Here is a 23,451-nt window from a genome sequence, read left to right as displayed (position 1 = left end):
CTTGTGACTTAATTTTCCTCTGAATATGAACCGGAGCGCTCATGAAACCTGATGAATGGTAGTGGAGGAGAGGGACGCGTCTGCTCATTTGGGGAGTGGACTTCCACCCGAATGCACGGGCGGTGCCTGGGGGGCCGGTGGCCTCCTGAGCCCCGGGGAGAGCTGGGCTTTCTCTCGGGCGGGGCCGAACGCCTCCTGCGGTGCCTGCGGCTTGTCCCGGCCCGCGGGACAATCAACAGAGACTCCAGGTCCTAGGAGGGAAGAATGGTATGGGACAAGAGACACAAAGAACGACAGCAAGACAGTATTCTGATCAAGCTGCAAAATTTTATTGAGGGGACTGAGCATATATACTCTAGGGAGGAGGGGCGTGGCGGGTAAGGATAGGTGGGGTCTGGGGTTGGCAGCTGCTGTTGCTAGGGCGGAAGGCAGACAGGCGGGTAAGCACTTTCGGCGCGAACTAGTTCCGCAAAGAAGGGAGAGGGCGACCTAAGCTACTGTTGCATCAGCCCGGGCGGCCGTGTTACCGGCACTGCTGAAAGGTAGAGTCTACGCGTGCTGCCTTGATGGCCCACAACAGCGGCTGCCCACGCGTGGCCCGCAATCGTAGGCCACCCTGGAACCTGATCTGCTGCCGCGGCTGCTGCGCGTGCAGGGCGTGCAGGAATCCCAGGCAGGGAGACCCCAGGGAGCTCCTGCCTGTGGGGTTCACGGCCCCCTATTCGTTTGTGTCCCATCACCCTCATCGTTATGGGCACACGGTGCCACTTGGGGAAAAAAAATGAACGAAGGGATATAAAGCCGTTACGTGAAAAACCTGCCAGGAAGAGACGTTGAAAAAAGTTCCCAAAGGAAAGTCTTATTTACTTCAGCAGCTCTAACGGATGGGAGAAGTGGGGGCTCAGGGTCCGCACCCCTAACTCCCGCGCTTTGTCGCGTTTTCGGTCTCGCCGCCTCAGTCAGGTTTCGCCTAAAGCAGGTCCCACCAAACGCGGTGGCGCCTGCTCCTCGGTTATTGCGCTGAGTTCTGGGATCCTCTGGTTAAGTCAGCTCACTGGGCTTCTGTTTATAAAATGATTGTTTTAAGTTAAATACATGATGCATGATTTTTTTTTGGTAAGACGATACAAGCATTACCCTTGCTCTTTAAAATTTTTTTTTAAACTTTGGCTTTAGAGGTACTGTTTACCAACCCTTCGAAATGTGAGAAACATTTGTTAGTGCGTGGCGACGGTTTGTTATATTTACCTGGGGTATAAATAAGACCACCGCTTTCCAGCATGCATCTGTTTTCATCCGGGAAAGGGGGCAAGGAGGCTGTTTAGTTTGTAATGCTGTGCAAGAACTGAACCCCTGGCAGGTAACAGCAGCTCTAGCTAGCAGGGCTTATGATGATGACAATTAGGAGCGGTGGAAGTATTCACACACACTGTGTGAATGGTGTCTTCTCTTTTTTTTAAAGATTTATTTATTTATTTATTTATTTATTTATGTCTTCCCCTTCCCCCCCTCCCCGCCCTGGTTGTCTGTTGTCTGTGTCTATATGCTGCGTCTTCTTTGTCTGCTTCTGTTGTCAGCAGCACTGGAATCTGTGTCTCTTTTTCATTGCGTCATATTGCTGTGTCAGCTCTCCGTGTGTGCGGCACCATTCCTGGGCAGGCTGCACTTTCTTTCGCACTGGGCGGCTCTCCTTACGGGGCGCACTCCTTGCACGTGGGGCTCCCCTACACGGGGGACACCCCTGTGTGGCACGGCACTCCTTGTGCGCATCAGCACTGCACGTGGGCCAGCTCCACACGGGTCAAGGAGGCCCGGGGTTTGAACCCTGGACCTCCCATGTGGTAGGCCCTAACCCTGGGCCCTAACCACTGGGCCAAGTCCGCTTCCCTTGATGATGGTATCTTCTTAGCCCAGGGCTGGTCTTCACTCATCAACATTGACACAGCTCCCAGAGATGGGTGTGTGTCCTCAGGGCACTCAGACACCTCTTGGGTAAGGAGCTCTCCTTATGGACTTGGCCAGCTTCTCCAGCACCCGTGGCTGGCCCCATGCATCAGCCTGAAGGGGAGTCTTTTATTTTTTAAATAATACGTTTTTAAAAATTTTCCCAACCCCACCTCCCTCATATTGGTTGTAAATTTTAAAAAAATGGTTTGCAAGGTAAGTAGGAAGACTGACCATGAAAATGCTCTTCTTTCTGGTACTTTTTGTAAAAGTTAGTTTAGTAAATACAAGTTGTTTTACCTTTACAATAATGTTCTTTCCATATTCTGCCATTTCCCTCGTGTAACCAGTGCTTCTGACAGTCCTTGACCTTTTTTTTTGTAAGCTAACGTTAGCTGTACTACCTCAACCCTGTGTTCCGGCATATTATTTCGTTATATCAGATGTGATTATTTAGGAATCACGTAACTGGTGATTCTCCTTTAACCTTTAGCATGTGACTGTTCACTGGACACCTTTGCTGAGTGCTTCATTCTTTGAAAATAAGAGCCAGGAATTCCATTTGCATTTGATAAATGGAGTTTTAGAGCAATAATTAGTTTGCCAGGAATCACATAGTTATTATAGTTAGTAATGTTGGGAATCAGAAATTCTTGAAATCCTACTTTAAATTAGAAAGTCCAAAATATGTAATTCTCTTTTCTGTGGAAATTACTATATTTTGTAGCTTTTCCAGACACATTGTTCATTCTCTTCTAAATGGCCCTTTTTTTTCTTGTCATTATTTATACCAAAAAGGAAATAAATAGAAGAAAGGGAGACTTTCAATTAGTCCAAATTGAACATATATTAGGGGTCTTGTACAGCTTTGCTAAAGGGGCAAAATGTGTCTGTGTCACCTCCAGGTTTAATATACCTTCTCCAGCTGTCACGTAGAATTCACGGTGGACGTGTGACCATCGGTGTGTGTGGTCTTCAAAATGTTTCCTCAGCTGTCAGGTCATTTTTTTAAAATGTTGATCCTTATTCAGTTAAAAAATTTTTTAATTAGAAAAGTTGCAGGTACACAGAAAAAACATGCAGAAAGTACAGATTTTCCATCTACCTCTTGTCACAAACAGCCTTCCCTGTTATTAGCACTTAGCATTAGTGCGCCATCTTTGTTGTAAGTGATGAAACGGTGTTGTGGCAATAAACTGTTAACTCCAGTTTACGTTGGGGTTCACTGCTTGTGTTGTTCAGCTCTCTGGTCTTTTAAATTTTTTTATTCTGCTAAGATATACTCAGCCTACAGCATCCCCTTTCAACCACATGCAAATACACAGTTTGGCAGTGCTAATTACATTCACAGTGTTGTGCTAACCATCGCCATCATCTGGAACCCAAGCTTTTCCATCACCCTAAAGAGCAACTCTGTGCCAATTACACTCTGGCTCCCCTTTGCCCTCCCCCACCAGGTCATGGTAAGAACTTTCCAGCTGTGTGCACTTCTTCTGTTTGGGTCCATTGTATTTTAAGGTAACTAAAGATGATCCCACTGTTGACCCTTGAGGATTAGCAAGTGGATGTGGTGCCCATGGCCTTCCAAGCTCCACCTGTTTGCTCTTCTCGCCATGGCAAATGGAGCACACTGCCGCGGGCTTGCGCTATGGGGCTTCGTGCCTTCAAAACTCTCTTCTTGGGTTCTGCTGCTTGACTTGGCTGTTCCTGTTTCCCAGGCATTTCTCACCACCATACCTTCCTTCCTTTCAATACGCCATCTGTTCGTGTATTCATCGTTCAGTCAACAGGCATAAGAGGTTAAGCCAGTAGGAGAGCCAAGCGCATTGGGGTCCACGGGTGTTTCTGGAGCCCCGTGGCGCCTGCCCCAGGGCTGCCTTCACCGCCCCATTGGACTCCCTCCTCCCCCCCCCACTTGCTTCCGCCTGCAGTACGAGTGGCTGTGGGGGCCCTCAATGCCACCTCCACTTCAGCAGCCTTGTTTCTATGACCCTGTGCAGTGGCATCTGTGTGAGGCTTTCTAGTTCACAACCGGCTTTCTTGTACATTGTGTCATTCGGGACAATAACTTGGATATTGCAGCGTATTTTGTGGATTAGGAAATGGGTTTGCTCAAAGTCCCAGCACTCATGTGTTGTTGATCTGGAATTCCATTCTGGGTCTCCCAACTGCAGACCCCACGTCCTCCATGGCCGACCAGCAGTGCTCAACTCTCAGGGCTTAGTTGAGTCGTCATGATTTTTATGCCTGTAGGATTCATTTAATGAAACAGGAGCCATGCTGGCATTGGGGGAAGGATCAGAGCTCATAATTTTAGGGACTGTAGGAGGTAGCTCACTTCCACATTCTGACCAAGAGAGAAAAACTGTGATGCAAGAATGAATTTTCCAGACCTCTGACAGGCAAACCTTCTTCTGTAAGCAGAAACTCGATGGCACTAACGGTTAAGACCCCCTGTCACCCCCTGTTCTGAGAAACTCATATGCTCCAAGCTCCACCTTCTATGCAAGGGTGGCCTTGAGGTTCGGGTCCCTGGCAGTTCTAGTCTTCATTAGAATGACTAAATGGGATATTGGACAAAATCACTCACATTAAGATCTTTATTTTATTTTTGAACCTCCTAACACATTGGCTTCTCATCCAGGAATTGCCAAGAGTCAAATTCCCTTCCTTAGCTGAGTTTTCTACCTCATCTGTTATTGACAACTTGCTCAGCACTTTCATTGGTGACAGTTTGGTTGACTCCTTTATTTATTGTTCAGTATGTAAGTATTTATTGGGCATTGGTACTTTATTGTTCAGTGTTAAGTATTTATTGGGCACTGGTATTTCATTGCTCCATATTTCAGTATTTATTTGGCATTAGTGTTCTGCTCGTGCCGTATCACGGCACCTGCCTGCAGAATCCCCTTCACACTCTCTGCGCCTGCTGTGCTGCTCGCCCGTGTCCCCGCGCTCGGGGGAGGTTCTGTCCCCCGACCGCGCTGTAATTGCTTGGGGCTGAAACTGTACCTTGATTTGTTGGTGTCCTCTGCAGCCAGGCAAACAGCACGTGAAAAAAATACTCGCTCTACAATAAATATTTGCTGAATTTAATCAGACTATCTGGTATCTGGTTGTGAGTCTTCTTTTAAAGTTTATTTTGGGGGCTGTAAATTGATACCTGAGTGCATATATATATATATATATATATATATATATATATATATATATATATATTCAATTTTAAGTATAGTTTTGAGAAGAATCAGCAAGTCTGATTCCTTTTAAGCAGAGTCCTAAGAACAGGTTTATGGTTACTTTAAGCGTTCTGTTGGAATGCAAAACATTCCTCTTAAGGAAACAGAGCTACAAACCCCAAACCAAACCAAGCCCCTACCTTCCCTGACAAAAGCCCCTACCTTCCCTGACAAGGACCTTTATTCCCTTTCCTTGGCTTTGCCGCACAAGCAGTTGGCCTCTGAAGAGGTTCCAGGCGATAAACCAAAGCGGGGCCTCTCGAGTCACAGGGCCCTGCGGGCGGCCGCGGCCGGCGGTGAAGGCTGCCCGCTGCCTTTCTGCAGGACGGGGCGCACACGGCCCCTCCGCTCTGCGGGGCAGCGCTGGGCACTCTGGAGAAGAGTGACGTCCTCGGGGAGACAAGTCGAGCCAAGCGGGTGGGACGTGGGGGGCGAGGCGGGGCACGGGTGCTGGAGGAGCCCCCGCCAGCCCGGGGCCGGCCCTGCGCCCCGCGAGCTGCCAGCTCCTGCCGCCCACGGAACGGGCGGGCAGCTCAGCCCGCCGCCCTCCTTGACCCCTCCCGAGCTGCCCTAGAACTCTGCGGCCTGCATCTCGGCGACCTCCTGGCCAGCATCAGCTCCAACCGTTTCCTTAATGCCCTCCTGGCCGCGCGCAGCCTGCCGCCGTGCTAATTGTCTCTGGCTTGCATGGACGCTGGGGCACCGTGCCCAGATCTGCCCTCTGGAAACTTGCCGGGTGGACCCGGAACGCCCTCTGATCTCCTGCCTTTGTGTGTGGGCGGCCAGTCCCGAGCGAAGGGCCGGAGGGGTGGCAAGAGGGGCGGGCGGGGGACAGGGCGTGGGAGGGCGGAGGTGCCCGAGGACGGGGCAGGCCTGCCTGCTCAGGCACGGCGTGCGTGCGTGGGTGTGCGTGCGTGCACAGGCGTGCGGGCGTGTTTGCATGTGGGCACGTGTGCCAGTGTGGGTGGAGGGGGGGCGGGAGGAAGCCGTCGGTGATGACACTGGTCACTGAGCCTGGGAGTCTGGCCGCGGCTTTTAATAGAAAAGGGGAAGTGACGGGAGAAGCTGGTTTGGGCAAGAGTAGGATGCATTTGATTGCCTACCCGAGGGCTTGAGATCCAAGCAGACGTAAAGCACATGCTGCAGGCTACTTCGCGTTTTTCTTTTCCGTGGGGGTTTATAGTTGGAAACAGGAATTCACTAGAAGGTTAGAGTCTCCTTCCCCACCCGCCTTTTAGGCTGATTTTCTAGCTCTTTAAATATTTCCCAAGAGTTTCGGGTCGCTTTAGGTTTTCTCGACCTCGTCCCTGCCAAAATGCCCCACAAAGTCGCCTCCTCGGGAACACGTGTACTTCTTGTCAGGGCCTCTCAGCTGCCAGAAGTGGGCCCTTCTGCCTCTGAAAATAAAACTGTACAGGACGCATAACTGTCTTTTCCTCTTGAGGAGCATGCTCATTGCCATCTCAAGACCTGCTGAAATCGCACAGCAAAGGAACTCTTGGGCAGGCTGGGAAATCTAGGAAATGCACAAACTCATGCACTTCTCTTTCTCTCTCATGCATTTGCTGGAGAGAGTCTAGCCCAGGGGGACGCAGGGGCAGTTCTAATTGAGGGCGAAAATCTAGCAAAGGTTTTAGCCATCTGAGTCCTCGGTGGTTCTTTCGGTGGGGATATTTCTAACATGAACTCTTTAAGTTTTTAAATTTGATGGTGGCAGAGAGCGGGTGGTTCTGTGTAACCCCGTCCACCTCCATCCATGGAGGAGTTTTTGAATTTCAAAAGAGATACTTTTGATTAAGTCACTTAAAGATCATGATGATCCTGTGATTATCAATTGTCATTACCTTGTGTACTAATGATGAAAACAAACACTCCCTAACGATAGGGCCGCAGATATATTTTAGATGCTGAGCTATAAAAAGATTTCCATTAACAGAATGTTTTGTGCACAAATAAATTATTCATTGACTGGAGCAGAGCTGGATTCTGTCATCGGCCTTAAGTGGAAATTTTGAGAACACCAATCATCGCCGACGCCAGCACCGAGTTGGCGCGAGCCTCCCTCCTTCTGACAGGGAACCTGAGCTCTTTTTCTTTTTCTTTCTGGCTATTTGTAAAAGCTTTAGTTCAGTTAAATCCAATGAATATTTATGGCATTCCTGCCATATGCAATTTAGTATTCTGTTTCTGTGGAGGAATACGATGATGAATTCATCTACATATCCACTTCAGGTTGTTCATACACCTAAAAGAGAGCTAAGTCTAGAACATACCTGGTTGGCTATCAGGAAGCTTATAGCAAAGCCTTCAGAGAAGGGGAAATCAAATGTTTGCCAATTCAGAGGAGAAAGAAACCATATCCATTTCCCTGCAGGTATGTGGGGGTGCAGGGGATCGGGAAGCTTTTCCTGAGGAGAGCTTGAGAGATGGGTGAGATGCTGTCAGGTCGGGAGAAGGCCACACACAGAGGTGGAGAGATGCGCGGGAGGGCGCGGGTGTGGACCATGGAGCAGAAAAGAGCACGGCGTGTTTAGGACCCAGATTGGGAAGTGAAGAGGAGCCCAGAGTGATGAGGAAGGAAAGGACTCTCCAGAGACAGAGGGCCTTGAATGCCTGTCGTCAAGACGCCGGATTGGTAGGCGTTAGAGAGCCTCCACCCAGTCTAGCTAAGGAGAAAGATGGTGGCACGACATTCTAGGAAGATCACCATGGCTGCCACAGGAAGCATCACAGGCAAGGGGCGGACAACCTGGAGGTGAGAGGCAGGTTAGAAAGCTGCGGGGCTTGTCTCCTCGAGAGGTGACAAGGCTGTGGTGGGCAGCAGGCAAGGGGCTGGAAATGAGGTATTAGAGGTTTGGGCACTTGATGGGCTGTGAGGAGGTGGGAAACAGCAAAGATTAAAGATTCAGTTCCACACCTTTAATCCAATATTGACTCTAACCAGTGTTTATAGAAATTCAGCCATGAATGAACATGGGTTGCACTTGGTGCTAGAAGTGGACCCTGAGCAAAACAAGAATGGTCCCATCCCCAAGTAGCTGGACATTTAGTTGGGATATAAACTATGTACACAATGGACTAAAACCCAAAGTAGACCCTGGCAGTACTATAAGGAAGGATAGCAAAGGATGATGGGGCCATGGAGAGAAGGAGAAGTTCTGACTATGGAAGAATAGAGAAGCTTGCAGAGCAGCAGTCACTTCAACTGTGCTTGAAGTTCAGAGAGAGGATTCCAGAGCATTCTCCCCATCAGAAATATAGCTGGAAAACCAGGAATGGCAAGTGCAGGAATCGCTGGAAAACCAGGAGCAGGGGCTTTGAAGAGAGGAGCTCATGCTTGTTGAGTGCCTGCTCTATGTCCAGTGCTGAGCTGGAAGCTCCATGTTTAGAGAGGTATGTTCAAGTGTAAAATTGAGAGTCATCCCAGTTATGTTTTCTAAGAAATGACCAAAGGATTTGACAAGTAAGGGTTACGGGTGGCTTTGGAAGAGATTTCAGCGTAGAGGTACCGGGGGAAACGTTCCAAGCATTATCACTTACCTTGGAAGGCGTAAACTACAACAGGGGGTAAGTTTGAGGTGTCCTCAGCACTTCCTCTTGGAGGGGCAGAGTTCATGTAGGGCCCAGTAGGTCTTAGCACCCACTTGACGCGCTGGCCTGCAGAGAAGTCTTTGCAAACTTTGAAGTGACACAAGCATGTTAGACTCCTGGTTATCTTATCAGAAGTGAAAGATCTCAATGCTTCCTATGGCTTCCCTCTTCCTTCTTGTGGCTTTCTCTTTCCTCCTTCCTGCTGCTTCCCTTTGGGCGGTCAGCTGGTAATGTCCGTTGCCTTTCTCACACCCTGGGCTCAGGGTCAGGGAAGTCCTCGGGCTCTCCTTGGCTTTTGTCCCACACCGGGAGGGAGATTTCCAAAGAGAACAATCCAGGGAAGTGTGCACAGGCACACACACATACACACAGGTTCTCTTCCTGTCAAGGGAATGGTTGTGCCAATAAACGTGAACACACACACACCTCTAGAGCCACCCCAAGGACACTTAGGGCAGGGCCAGGGAGGTAGTGGGAGGCGGGAGGGACACGTAACCATTTAAAGTTAGCAATAGTAATAGACTTGTGAAAACATTCAGCAATTGCTTTGCTACGATGAATAGCAAATTACTATAGGAAAGTAAAGGGCTGAAATTTAGGTCATCATTATACTGAGCTGATTTTTGTGTTGGTTTGTTTTTATTATGGCAAATGGGGCGCAAGACAAGTACTTGCACAGGGGTACCCTTAAGATTACTTTAAATTATATGAAACCATCCTGTGTGGTGATGCTACCTGCAACAAACCAAGAAAAAGGGATGAAAAAGAGAAGTGAAGGGGCTAGTAGAGCAAAGGGAGACGGCATTGCTCTTCAAACGCACAGTTGTACGAGATCATTGTGAATGTACGGTTCACCATCATTCATTCATTCACTTGATCGCACAGTCAGCAAACACTTATTGAGTACCTACTGTATCCCAGGCTGGAGGCTGGGAAATATACCTCAGTAGAGAAAAGACAAGCAAACTTGAAAATTAAAATACGTCTTTCATATAGGACGCTAACCAGTTAAAGTAAGTGTCCCTGTTTTTTTTAGGAAGACAGATTGTTTCAAGGTGCAGTGATGAGGTGAGTGTCTTACTCCCCAAGGCTCTTCCCTGCTCTCTTGAGCCTTAGAATGTGTTCAGCCTGCAGGAGTACTGAGCTGGTGGATTCCCAGAGTGGGACGTCTCAGAGCTTCTGCATTCTTCTCAGGCTTTGCCTATGACAGCCCTGCGGTTGGTGCTCCCTTCCCTTGAGAACTGAATTGGCAAGATGTTTGTTTCAGGTGACTTTTGCTTGTCTGATCAGAAGCCCTGGGATAGAGGGGATCAGTGAGTTTGTTTGAGGACATGGAAATGTTCTCAGTCCTCTCTTTCTTTGGAGACTCTGGCAAAATCTTTCCAACCAATGATGAAGCTAGGAATTGGGGATATCACTGGGCCTGGGAGGCTTACCTGAGATTGAAGAGGTACGTCCCTTGCCAGGTATCATCTTCCCCTTGCCCCCAGCCTCCCCTCCCTTTTAGTAAAAAAAAAAAGTCTTCTCCTTGACTCTTTTTTATGATTTTCTACTTTTTTTCCAACCAGCAACTGTGGCTGACAAGTTCGTGTCTTTCAGGATTCATCCTATTTTTATTTCATCCTGGTTATGTTATCTGAGAAGACAAGGCTTTGACTCTCCCCCATTTGCTTTGCTGCATGTCCACGGAAATGTGAGCTTGGTATTGCATGCTGCTATGTCTGCTTCCATTGTAAATGGTCAGATTTTTAAGTTGAGCTCAGAAACCTATGGGAAGTTTATCGTCCAACTCTTACTTTTGATCTCTTGTGTTTTCAAAGCAAATAAAAAATATACGTGCAGCATGCATGCATAAATGGCAATTATTTTCATTATTTCAAAATAGACATTTTGAGTTTTGGTAGATGATGAACATATTAATACATATTTTTGGAAGGTTACTAAACTATTTAAATTAAACTATGTGTTCATTTGGAAGCTTACCATGCGTATTTTAAAATGCCCCAATCCAAATTTGGATATTTATTTGACAAAAGTGAAATGTTGTGTGTGGATGTTTTAAATTCTAGAGAGGAAAGACTTACTCTCACCTTGGTCTTGTTTTCTAACTGTAAACAGTTGAACCAGCTCTGTTTTCTGAAGTGTGTGTGTTTTCTTCTTAAACCTCAAATCTGTGATCTAGAAGAGGACCCCAACTTGTCTGATGAGTGTACCTAAATCATCCATCCATTCATTCATTCAGGGTAGGGATGGAAGGATGTGGATGAATGGCTTATATTTTTCCTTCTATTTCACATAAATACAAGAAGATTAAAGTTTTAACTAGGAAATGTAACATTAATGGGGGCACTGAGCAACATATGAAAACTTAATCTTGTTGTAAATGAATAGAATATTATCTGATCAGAAAATATGTAATGCCACATATTTATAATTAATTAAGGGTTAAATTCCCTTTGATCGTGTGCAGATCAAAGGGATACAGTCATTTCAAAATATCTAGAACTCTATGTGTGTTGAAACTTGCATGTTGGGAGACTTTACCAGTTGGCAGGAACAAGACTTGTTTGTCACAACTTTCTACTAGTTAAAGTAAAAATGGAGCTATTCAGAGTCTTCATGTAGGCTGTTGTTCTTAAATATACATATTTAAAATATGTATAATGGAAAGTTCTTATAAATGAAGAATTAAGTAATAAGATACCTCTGATTATAAAGAGCACTTCCGGATTGTGAAAAGGGATGTCTAAATCAGATATATTTGTATTTTGGAACTAGCGTGGTTGGCTGGTACAGCATGTAGGAAACAAGATATGTTTGTTGACTTAAAATACAGCAGCAAACTAGTGGATGAAGACAATTTAATCATTCAATTGAAGATATTTATCACTTTAAAATACTTATTTCTAGAGTTGTAATCAAGTATAATTTTAATTTTATGTGCACCCTGTTTTGCATGCATATGTTTGATGCATTTTGGAAATCTGAAGAAAAATTAAATTAAAATAAATTAATTCCATTTTACGGTTGGTACTGTGAATATTCTTCAGAACAGATGGAACTGAATGTGAAGAACACATCTTTAAATCTTTTTGCTCATAATAACATTATTATTCAAACTTCGATGTTTTAAAGAATTAGGTTGAGAAACGATCTGTATAATTTCTGTAATGTCTATTAAAATTAGACATCTTAGAACTTATACATTTAGTCACAATATATAAAACAACCTACAACATCTTGATAATGTGATTTAAGTTTTGTTTTTTTACCATCAAAATGCTAATAACAGATATCTGAACAGAAGATAATAATATTACAGGGCAACAAACTCTATGTGAGTGGTTACCTGTGGGAGAGGATGGGAGAGCAGTGGCGGTCTGTAAAGGCCGTTGGTGGAGGTGTCCCGTGTTGGCTCTGGATCTCCTGCCATGTGCACTGACCTTGGGTAAACGACTCAAGCCCCTCCTAGCCCGTCACCGACCTGCTTCTGGTATACTATTTAAAAAACTGGATTTCTAATAGATAGCTGCTAAACTGCTAAAATTCTTTTTCTGCTTTAAATATGGAAACCAAGACTCCATACAGGTGTTTTAGCACCAGTTAATATGCTCATTGTGCAAGTCAGTCTCTTAATCCTGAAGTCTAGGAACAGCCTTCCTGTAAACTCCCAAGTGTGACGGGACGGTTCTGTTCAAAACGGCCGCTGTGCTCCTATGCCTGGCTGAAGAAAACTTGCCACGAGATTCATCCTGAGTTTGAAATTGGATAATGAAAATGGTGAAAAGGTGTTTTCTGAGGCCTGCTCTGCTCCCTTTGGCCTCCACTGCCATACTTCCCCCACCTTACTTTTAGTATGTCTGATGGGGGAGGCACAGGTGAGTGGGGGAGGCACAGGTGAGGTGGGGGAGGCCCAGGTGAGGAGGCCCAGGTGGGGGAGGCTCAGGTGAGGTGGGGAGGCCCAGGTGAGGTGGGGGAGGCCCAGGTGAGGTGGGGGAGGCCCAGGTGAGGTGGAGAGGCCCAGGTGAGGTGGAGAGGCCCAGGTGAGGTGGGGAGGCCCAGGTGAGGTGGGGAGGCCCAGGTGAGGTGACAGCCCTAGAGGAAGGGAGAAGACAGCGAAGCCGTCAGGGGTAAGCCAGGTCAGCAGGTCCTCTCTGCAGGCATGGAATTTGCGGGCGCACCTGGCCGAGCCTGCCTCTCCCTCTCTGTTCTCGCTCCCCTGGCCGGGCGGGGCAGAGGATTTCCAGAGGGACACTCACTGCAGGGAGCAGGCGTGGCGTGGGCCGCGGTGGTACGGGGCGAGGTTTTCCTGTCCACTCTCGCCTCTGAGCACGAGTGGAGGCAGAGCCTCGTGGGGAGAATCGGGTATAAGTCCAGCCTTTGGGGGCCTTAAGGACACGTGACTGGCGAGGAAGTGGCTGTCCCCAGTATTTGGGGACTCCAGGCCGAGAGTTCAAAAAGAATCCCACCTACGTGTCTATTAAGTTCTACAGTGATGTAAATTTCTATTTCTAAAGAATATGGAGTTTCACTGATTTCATCTGACCTGTTCAAGTTGTAGATTTGTTGGTAATTTTCTGGCTCATTTCTCTTGTTTTCTACAATAAAAAATTACATTAAATAAAGTATCCAGTTAGTGAATTTCCTAGGGGTCCTGCTTGACCAAAGACTGCTTACTTTTATTGTTTCCAGCATTAAAAAAGTTAAGCAACTGACTTTTTAGATTTTCTATTGTTTATTTTTTCTCAGCTTTTAAAATTTTCAGAGCTGCAGAGAAGATGCCACTTATATCAAGACCCCAACTTGTACTCATTCTCAAAGACCTAATGGATCTTAACATAAAATGTAATTGTATTCAAAGCCTACAAAGTAGCAATATATTTCCATTAAAAATAAATTGTAAAATCAATGTAAAATTTCAGAAAAACCAAACCATTTTCAAAAAGTGATTTTCAAATGACATATCCCCGATTACATTTTAAATTAAAAAGCAGATGCTGGTTGTAATGGATGAATCAAACTTTTTTTTTATTTTTAGGAGGTACTGGGCATTGAACCCAGGACCTTGTACATGGGAAGCAGGCGCTCAACCACCGAGCCACGTCCGCTCCTCAGTGAGAGTTGGTTGTTTTTGTTTTGTTTTTAGGAGGTACTGGGGGGATTGAACCCAGGGCCGTGGACATGGGAAGCAGGCGCTCAACCATTTGAGCTACAACAGCTCAAATTTTAAATGCACAATTTTTTCAATGAAGCTGAGGCTTTTTAACATATTTTTTGGAAATGTGATCCAATCCATTAAATATTTTTATAAAAGTAAAAGCACTGACAGGTGCAGTATTCAGTGTCCATTCAGGTGCAAATCTAAAGAATTAGCCTCAGGCTCTGTGCAGCTTATACCTTCACAGGTTTAAGAGCAATAAGTGTTGTTTAATCAAAATGTTCCTCAGGGGGCTGTGAGCAATTAGCTGCGCTAATGCTGTTAATAAATCTTGAAGCATGATGGAAACACCAAGGGGCGAGAAGGGGGGTGACGGGGGCACTGCTGCTTCCTGTCACCCAGGCGGGGCTGCTGCCCAGTGTCCAGTGGCCTGACCCTGCAGTCTGCCAGGCCTCAGCATGGAACCCGGTGCTTTTTGATTGGAGCCAAGAGGCGGGGAGAGCCGTGGAGAAGGATTTCCTTGAGCCATTGTGGGCAGGCGCAGGGCCATTTAGGGTCACAGGCCTTCCATGTGTCCGTGTCGATGACTGAGATGCTCAGGCCATTTTCTGTTGTTGTTTTTTTAATTTTGTTTTTTGAGGTACTGGGGTCCGGGGATTAAACCCGGGACCTCCTTTGTGGGAAGCTGGTGCTCAACCACTGAGCCACGTTGGCGCCCCTGAACTGTGTTTTGTTTTTTTTTTCCCATTTATTTGCTTGTGGTTTTGTTTTGTTCTGAGGAGGCACTGGGGACCGAACCGGGGAACCTCCCTGTGGGAGGCGGGTGCTCAACTGCTTGAGTCACACCCGCTTCCTCCAGAATGAGGCTCCTGGCATGTCTGGGATACGTGGGGTTGAGCTGGCCAGAAGCCACCAGCCTCCACTTCTCAGCGCTGGCCCCTCGTGGGGACCTGGGGTGCCGCTGGGGGACGAGGAGGGGCAGGTGGTGGCGTGGCTGCCTCTGGGCTCTGCCGGGCTCTGGGTTGGGGGCCAAGGGACCTTTGTATGGGCCTTTCAGGGGCCACAAGCCCACCGGGGCAGGCGAGGCTGGGCAAGCAGGGGGGGCAGCTGGCGGGGAAGGGCAGGGTTTGGGCAGCGCGGTTCCGAGCCGCTGAGCGGGGTGGCGGTCCGCTCTCCCTTCCATGCTGGAACAGGGCCGGGGCAGCCTCACCTGCCTGTGTGCGGACCCACTGAGCAGGGAGCCAGGAGCCCATCTGATCGCTCTGGAACCTTGGAATGAGGGGCGTCTCGTCGGCCGGAGCTGGGGCTGTCACCCCTGAGAAGGGAACTCCGCACGGCTGAGGAAACGTCGTCACTCGTTTTCACCGACCTCCCTGCAACGCCGCACGCCCTGCGGCCCTGAACGCAGACCACAGGGGCCGTGGACGTGGCTCTGACGTGGTCACCAAGTGAGGTCATGGAGTGTCCAACCCCCCCACCCTGCGGCTCTCCTCTCGCCCCTCCTAATGTTCCTGAAAAACCACACCGAGTGGCCACCAGTTGGCTCCGATAAGGGTTTTGTGATAAAAGCGTTTCACTGTGGTTGGTTTTCTTATCAAAATTTCTTGTAAAATGTCCTATTGTACATGAACCATGAGTCTAAGTGGGGGCCCACTGCTCTGTGGACTGTGGGGGGGGTGTCCTGATCTGGTGAAACCCCCTCTTTTAGCTCCGAGGGTCCCGGTGTTGGAGGGCGGGCGCGTTCCCGCAGGCCTGGGGCCGCAGGAGCTGGGGGTAGAGCTTCCCGCACGCCGCGGCCCCCGGCCCGTCTTAGCGCCTGTGCCCGCTGGGCCTGCCGGGTGAGCCCGGGCACCCCTTCCCGTCCTCCGGGGACTCGGGGCCCCCTGCACCCCAACGTCACCCTGCGTGCTGCCCCCATCGCCTTTGGGCCCCCCCTAAGAGGAGGGCCGGAACGGGCCTGGAAGCCCAGTGCTCACGGCGGTGCTTCGGGCTCCCTGGGCGCCCTCGCGCCGTCGGGGGAATTGCGCAGCCAGGCCGGTGGGCTTTCTGAAAATCATTTGGGACTTCTTGTCCCCTTGTTTGCTCCTCACTTTTCGACGAACATACCCCTGAAATACCAGCAGAGAAACGTAGAGTCAATTGCTGCACACATGTGTCACGTCCTGTGCCATCCACGGGCACCGCCATTCCCGTGGGCAGGTGAGAAGCAGGCACAGGGGCAGGCGGCTTCCCCACGTGGCCTGCGTGGCAGCGCGTGGCTGCGACGGGCCTGGAAGCAGGCGTTCTGGCGTAAGCCCACGCGGGGTCCCCGGGCTGCAGGCCTAGTTGTTCCCCTGATGTCCCCGTCACTGTGGGTCCCTGCTCCTCTTCGCTTTTGGGCTGGACCAGGAACCTCTGCGTGTGGGGCAGAGCCTTCCCTCTCTCTCAGCTGCCTCGGAAATCCCTATGCCCCTCGGTTCAGAGTCTGCTGGATTCTATCCTTGGCTCGTACAGACAAGACAACACGGAGGAGGTAAAACGTGCCCATGCCCAGAAAGTTGAGCGGTGCCGCAAAATGCTAGGCAGGATGGCGGCGTCTCCAGTTCAGGGTGGGGCGCCACTGGGGTGCTGCTTGGGAAGGCTTTAGGTCAAGGGTGCCTTTCAGAAGTCACATCTGAATGCCCGTGTTTTGGGGAGAAGAGCATGTTTCTCCTCTCGCACACTGGCTGATGTGTTGCCTGCTCGTTGGAAGTCTGCAAGTCTGGGTGCTGGCTGAGAAGCGAGCTCCCTGGGCCCGGCATCCCCAGGCATTGAGCTAGGTTTACGGACCCTTTGGGGATGCATCCTTGGGCTGTGGGGTGCACCGTGCCCCAGGTTTGTGCCGTGCGCTCACAGTGCATCATTTGATAGTTTGAGACAGATGGTATAGCTCAGACTAAAATGATGAGAAAGAAAGGAAATTGAAAAAAAAGAATGGGAAAAGGGCATATGAATTTCAAATCCCTGTTTGGTAAGTGGATTTTAGCGTCTGTGATTAAGGGATGAAGGCAGTGTTGCTGTATACTACTTGCATTCATCAACGTCTGCCTCAGCAGCTCTAACCGAGTGACTGGCAGGAAGCAATATTTTCCTTCCTGCAGGCTTTTTCAGACACGGGGATGTCTCCCCCAGATCAGAAACCGCTTGGGCCCCTGGTGATGGGATTTTCAGAAAACGTGCACCTACCCATTGCCAGCCCCGGCAGCAAAATCCCAGATTTTATTTTGAAACTTAGATAAATATCTCTGTGGCCTGGTGAAGAGGTGGCGGCGATAGGGACGATTAATCAGGTCTCTTGCAGCTGCTTCCTGACATTTCTGCAAATTGTTGTGGAAAAAATTAATGAAGGTTAGATCAGTAATGGTTTCAAGCTTGGCCAGTGGAAAGTATGACAGTGTTTCCATCAGCAATTAAACGCGGCCGCTTGCTTTCTTGGGTAGGGGAAGTGGTATGATGTATGTTCTCCACAGGAAATGGAAACGGCAGCTGAGCCGGGCGTGAGCCAGTTTGGGGAGCACCCTGGGGGGCCCTCTGTGGCCCTCTGGGGCTTACACGCCAATTTTGCCGTTTCCGCAGAAAGGATTTTGCAATGCAATACAGAAAAAGCATTCCTTGAACAGAGAGCTGGACTTCGGGAATTTTATTAAACTTGCGTTTTAGATACAGGATGCACAATGAACCTAAACTTTGGGAACCAGAAAGTGGAACTTATGACAAACAGAAAGCGAAACTCACCTCTCTAATTTTATTTTTCAAGCCGAAGGTAGCTTAGCACACAGCCCTGTTCACATCCTGTGTGACCCTTTGGGATTTTCCCCAGAATTAGTTACAAATTTTCCCATAGGGTCACGCAGGATGTGAATTTAAGTAAACACTTAGCGGGCGTGATGAGAAGGAAATGAGCTTTCTAAATGGGCCTTTCACTGTTGACCTGAGTAGTTGTGGGACATGTGCAAGGAGTTGCTTCTGTGCCTCATTATCAAGTTGTCACATTATTAGGAGGATATGTTAATATGCTCCTCTATTATATATGAAAGTTGTTTCCTTATATACGGTACTGAATCTTTCGTATATATTTCCCTTTTTGGAAACATGTCAAAATGCAGAGCAAAACTCTGTAGAGTGGTTTCTTCTTGGCAATTTGGGGGGAAGGGGTCTTTAGAACTCGACAAAAGCTCCTGAAAAAGTCCCCGGAAAAATGCATCGATTTTTGCACACACTTTTGAAAGTTTCACAAATCTCAGAGCAACCTTGGACCTCAGGCATCTTTCACAGAATTGGGTTTTAAGAGCATAAAACAGAGGTAACCTTTTTTATGGGGAGATAATGAAAAATTACAGCTACAGGCATGAAATGTTAATTCAGTGTCAGTAAACATTCTGGAAGAGACGCTCCGGAAGGACTGGCCCTGGAGCCACCTTAATTTGGCCCCTCTGCCACCTGGCAAGCGCATGCTCGTGCTCAGGCGAAGCTGGGGCCATGGACAGAGTGCACGAGGCCGGGCCGGAGACCCCCGTGCCCCCCTCCAGCCGCGGCTGTGCTCATGCCAAGGCAGGGTTACCATGGCCGACACGGGGCAGCGAGGCCACGGTGCACGTGCGGGGCCTGGCCGCGGGCCCGCTCAGCCGCCCTCACCCCTGCTCTCCTGCCGTCCTCTTGGCCGCCCAGCTAAAATTCATTTCTTTGGTGCATCCTTCCGCGACTCCTCAAGGTAGATTTCTTTTTCACATGCCCCCCCCCTCGTTCCTCTGTCACCTTGTAAATGTCTTCACTCTTCAAAGTGGCTGTCGCTCCTCATTTCCACCTCCAGGCCTGGGCTTCGGGCATCTTGTGTCTCCCAAGGGGTGTTTTCATTTGTCTCTCCCCACGGCGGGCCCGGCTTAGTTCTTAAGAGACACGTGGGGGAAGAGGATTTGGCTCAATGGATAGAGCGTCCGTCTACCACATGGGAGGTCCAGGGTTCAAACCCCGGGCCTCCTTGACCCGTGTGGAGCTGGCCCACGTGCAGTGCTGATGTGCGCAAGGAGTGCCGTGCCACACAGGGGTGTCCCCCGCGTAGGGGAGCCCCACGCGCAAGGAGTGCGCCCCGTAAGGAGAGCCGCCCAGCGCGAAGAAAGCCCAGGAGTGGCGCCGCCCACACGGAGAGCTGACCCAGCAAGATGACGCAACAAAAAGAAGCAGATTCCCGTGCCACTGACAACAACAGAAGCGGACAAAAACACGAACACGCAGCAAATGGACACGGAGAACAGACAACTGGGGGGAGAGGGGAGAGAAATAAATAAAACAAATATTTTTAAAAAAAGAAAGCGTGGTGCTGCTGCCGGGTGTAGAGGCCGAGGCTGGAGGGCGCGGCAGCCGGCTCCTCGCGTACCTGGCTCGTCCCCCGTGGGGAGCGAGGGGAAAGGCCATGGCCTGTCCTCCAGCAGCTGTCCGCCTTCGCAGTTTAGACTTTGTGCCTCCCGCAACCACAGAGGTTTCTAGACAGCCTGGATGCAACATTCACGCTGAACCCCGCTGCCTCGGCGCTTGAACCATGCGGAGGAGGACGCGCCGTCCCCTGCTCGCGGTGGCCGCAGGCAGCTGTGGTCCGGCCCTGGCGCAGAAGGAGTGCCTGGGAGCCCCCCTGGGGCCTAGGGGGAGGGGAAGGGGGAGGGCTGCAGGAGGGAGAAATGGGGGGGAGGCGAGGGGAGCGGGTGGTCATGGAGGCATAGGGGAAGCCGGTCGCCCCGAGTGCGGAGTGCTGGGAGCCGTGGGTAGAACCCTGAGGGGGGGTGGCCGTGGGGCAGGTCAGCGGAAGCGCCTTCCACCCCCTCGCTGCAGGCCCGAGGGGGGGGACGAGGGGGCGAGGCCGCGGCCGACGCAGAGCGCGCGCCCGAGGAGGTGGACGCAGGAGAAGGAGGAAAGGGAAATTACACCTTGGGAATGAGCTTTGGCGCCAAAAACAGAAGGCTTGGGGGTTTGCTCAATAAATCCCGTCCCAGCTGCCCGCTGCCCTTCCTTCAACAGGTGTCCCCACCCCGGGAAGCCTGGTCTCTGCTTGTCAGAAGTCTCCAGCCCTTCTCCTACCAGCTGCATGAACATTTCTTGCACAAACGCTGGCTCGCGGCATTCTCTCCTCCACCGCACGCAGATAACACTGCTGGGTAATCAGCGGCCCTTCAGCTCCGTTTAAAGTTATTACTGAACGTTCTCCTCGCGTGCCCTGTCTCTTCAGTGGACGTCTATGCACAAGGAGCACTGGATAGTTTAAGAACATCTCTTTTGTCCAGCGTAGTCATGCACGTAGCAAGTACTCGGTGCATTTTTTTTTAAGATTGATTTATTTATTTCTCTCCCCTGCCCCCACCCCGGTTGTCTGTTCTCTGTGTCTATTTGCTGCATCTTCTTTGTCCGCTTCTTTGTTGTCAGCGGCACAGGAATCTGTTTCTTTTTGTTGCATCATCTTGTTGTGTCGGTTCTCCGTGTGTACAGCACAACTCCTGGGCAGGCTGCGCTTTCTTTCACGCTGGGCGGCTCTCCTTACGGGGTGCACTCCTTGCGCGTGGGGCTCCCCTATGCGGGGGACACCCCTGCATGGCACGGCACTCCTTGCGCGCATCAGCACTGCGCATGGGCCAGCTCCACACGGGTCAAGGAGGCCCGGGGTTTGAACCACAGACCTCCCATGTGGTAGACGGACACCCTAACCACTGGGCCAAGTCCACTACCACTGGGTGCATTTTTAATCTTTAAAGCACATTGACTTTTCCCTGTGCCCTTGAAACTTTACCAAGTGGGGCCAAAGAAAAGACAGTGAAGAGAAGATCCTCATGATTAATGTGCAGATCAGGGAGGTGGATCCACTGCCTAGAGCAGAGGCTACCCAGCAGGGCTCCCTGAGTGTGGACTGAAGCGCAGAGAGCATTCTTCTTGGGGGGATGTGTGGGTGTGGGTGTAATCTCGTTATTAACTAATACACAGTCTGGTGTGGACTCAGGAAGGGAGCCGCGGTTTTCACCTGACTGGAAAAGGCATCCGTGAAACAGAAAAGGTTAAGGACCCCTGGCTGAGAAGATTAGCCGTGTGCTAGGAATTTGGGATATGGGAATGACTGTTTTCCAGTCATCTAAATTTTCTAGAATGAAATAAGGTAATCTTTTACTGTGTCTACTTCAATGCCTGATGGATATAAGTGCCCTATAATTATTCATTAGCATCACGATTATTGTTATTAACATTCACTGGGCCTTCTGTCACTCAGGGTCTTATAGACTAATCTGTATTGGCAATGTCAGGTTCTTTACCTCCCGTCTGAAAGGAATCTTATTTCAACCCTGAATTTCACTGCCATTGCTCATGTCAGAGGCACGGATGGTCTCTTAATTGGCAACTCCATGGGACGTGGTTCATTTCTCATTGGCCGTGACGTTTCTGTTTCATTGGACATTTCCTCCTCACGACCTGCTCCTCCGCCGGTTTTCTCCATGACCCACGACCATCCCGCCAGATCCTCTTCTGCCGCTCAGGTGACTCCTCAGGCTTCAGCATTGGCCTCTAGCCCTCCATCAGCCCCTTGAAATTGCAGGGCCCAGCGATGTGCCATGGGGCGTTTTCCCTTCTCTTCTCACTCTACGTGATTTCCGTGGACTGAGTCCTTTTGTCCTCTTTCATTTCTTCCACCTCTGTTCTGCCCTAGACGCTCCAGTTTCCTGCTTCCACACATACAACTATCTGCTAGATGCCTCCGTGGCCACATCCACTTCCAAGGCAACGTGTCCAAAATTGTATCTTTCCCTCGAGACTTGTTTCTCTTCTTCTCTTCCCATCAAAAGCCCCACCACTGTTGGTCACCCAAGCTAGAACTCTGGAATCATCTTTCCTTCTTGCTCACCCTCATTCCACATTGGTACACACGATGGGTTCCCAGGGTCTGTCCATCCCTCTTCCCAAATGTCCCTTTAGCCAGTCCCTGCCTGCCCTGGCCCCGTTTGGTTCCCTTTCGCTGCTGGACATCTCTTGACTCGCACCCTGGCCCTACAGGCCTGCCTCCAGCGTCCCTCACGCTGCTTCCACAGCTCTCTAAAAGCGAGATCCAACCAGAGTGTATCAGTCAGCCAAAGGAGTGCTGATGCAAAAGACCAGAAATTGGTTGGTTTTTATAAAGGGCATTTATTTGGGGTAGGAGCTTACAGATACCAGGCCATGAAGCATAAGTTACTTCCCTCACCAAAGTCTATTTGGAGCAAGATGGCTGCCGATGTCTCTGAGGGTTCAGGCTTCCTGGGTTCCTCTGGGCTCAGCTCCTCTGTTTTCGCCACAAGGTCAGCCATAGACTATCAGGTGAACGGCTCTGTCTCTCTCCCCAGGGCTCCCACTTAAGAGCAGCATCAAACTTCAACATTAAGAACCCTCAGCTCTATTCTTCACTACGCCTTGTATCTGTGAGTCCCCACCCACCCAGGGGTGGGCACTCAATGCCCTACTGAATCCAGGATAATCTAATATGCCCAGAGGAAAAGACCAGTGTACAAACATAATCCAGTGTTTCTTTTTGGAATCATCAATAATATCAAACTGCTACCCTGACCATTCCACAGCACAGAAACCTTTGATGACTTCCACCTGCTTTAGGATAAATTTCAGACTCCTGACCATATTATGTGAGACACTTGGGTAACTGGACCACTTTTTAATTCCTATCTCTTTTCTCTAATCCCAGGATTGCTCTTCACATAACTTACACTTCAGGAATCCCCACATTTAGTTCCAGAATATGCCTTGTATCTCATGCTTCTGGGCATTGACCATGGCAATTTCCTCTGCCTGTAATGTCCTTTCCCAGGTTCTCCAGTAGGTGAACCTCAACACATACTTTGAGACGTAAAGGCCATCTTCTTTGGGGAGTGTCCTACTCCCCCCCGTCCTGTCCACTCTAAAAGTTCAGCTGCTGCAGTGCCTTGTCCACACTTGAGCACACTGATGGCGTAGAAACACCTTTCATCTCCCTCACCCTAGACCGCCAGCTCTCTGAGAAGCGTGCCTTGTTCATGATTATATTTCCAGTGACTAGCATAGACGTGATAGGCGTTCAGAAAAATAATAAAGACTGGGAAGAGAAGCTGAATATATGCTCTAGTTGAAAACAATGATCTGTATTCTTGATGAGGCAAGCAGATTTTAGTGTCTTATGGTTTATCAATTATTGACTTTAAATGATTTAACATTAAATTATTTGTTATATATGACAAACTTAAGGAAAAGTCATGAAATGTGGGTGTCATCCATACGGATGACTGTAAAATCTTGAGTGTGATAGATATTTTCCAGAATCCGGAGGATTCAACAGTAGAAGCTGAGAGAGAGAAAATGACTCCGTTAGAAACTCAATCAGAAAACCAAAGATAATTAATTCTTAAATTGAAAGAAGCCCTCCTAAGACTTTTGATGGCATTAGTATGAGAATAGTCAGGCTACAATTACTGAAAAATAGTAGCCCGACTGTGGGTTTTTATTATTGCA

The 23,451-nt window shown here is 49.2% G+C and overlaps 1 protein-coding gene across 10 annotated transcripts in view; it reads left to right on the top strand.

The window, feature by feature from the left end:
• HIVEP2 (HIVEP zinc finger 2) overlaps positions 1–23,451 on the top strand; it is a 172,794-nt gene that overhangs the window by 94,451 nt on the left and 54,892 nt on the right. The window lies entirely within an intron of this gene.

The sequence above is a fragment of the Dasypus novemcinctus genome, chromosome 11 (assembly GCF_030445035.2).
Source record: "Dasypus novemcinctus isolate mDasNov1 chromosome 11, mDasNov1.1.hap2, whole genome shotgun sequence".
Lineage (NCBI taxonomy): Eukaryota > Metazoa > Chordata > Mammalia > Cingulata > Dasypodidae > Dasypus > Dasypus novemcinctus.
The sequence above is the reverse complement of the archived record's forward strand: the minus strand, read 5'-3'. Positions and strand labels throughout refer to the sequence as shown.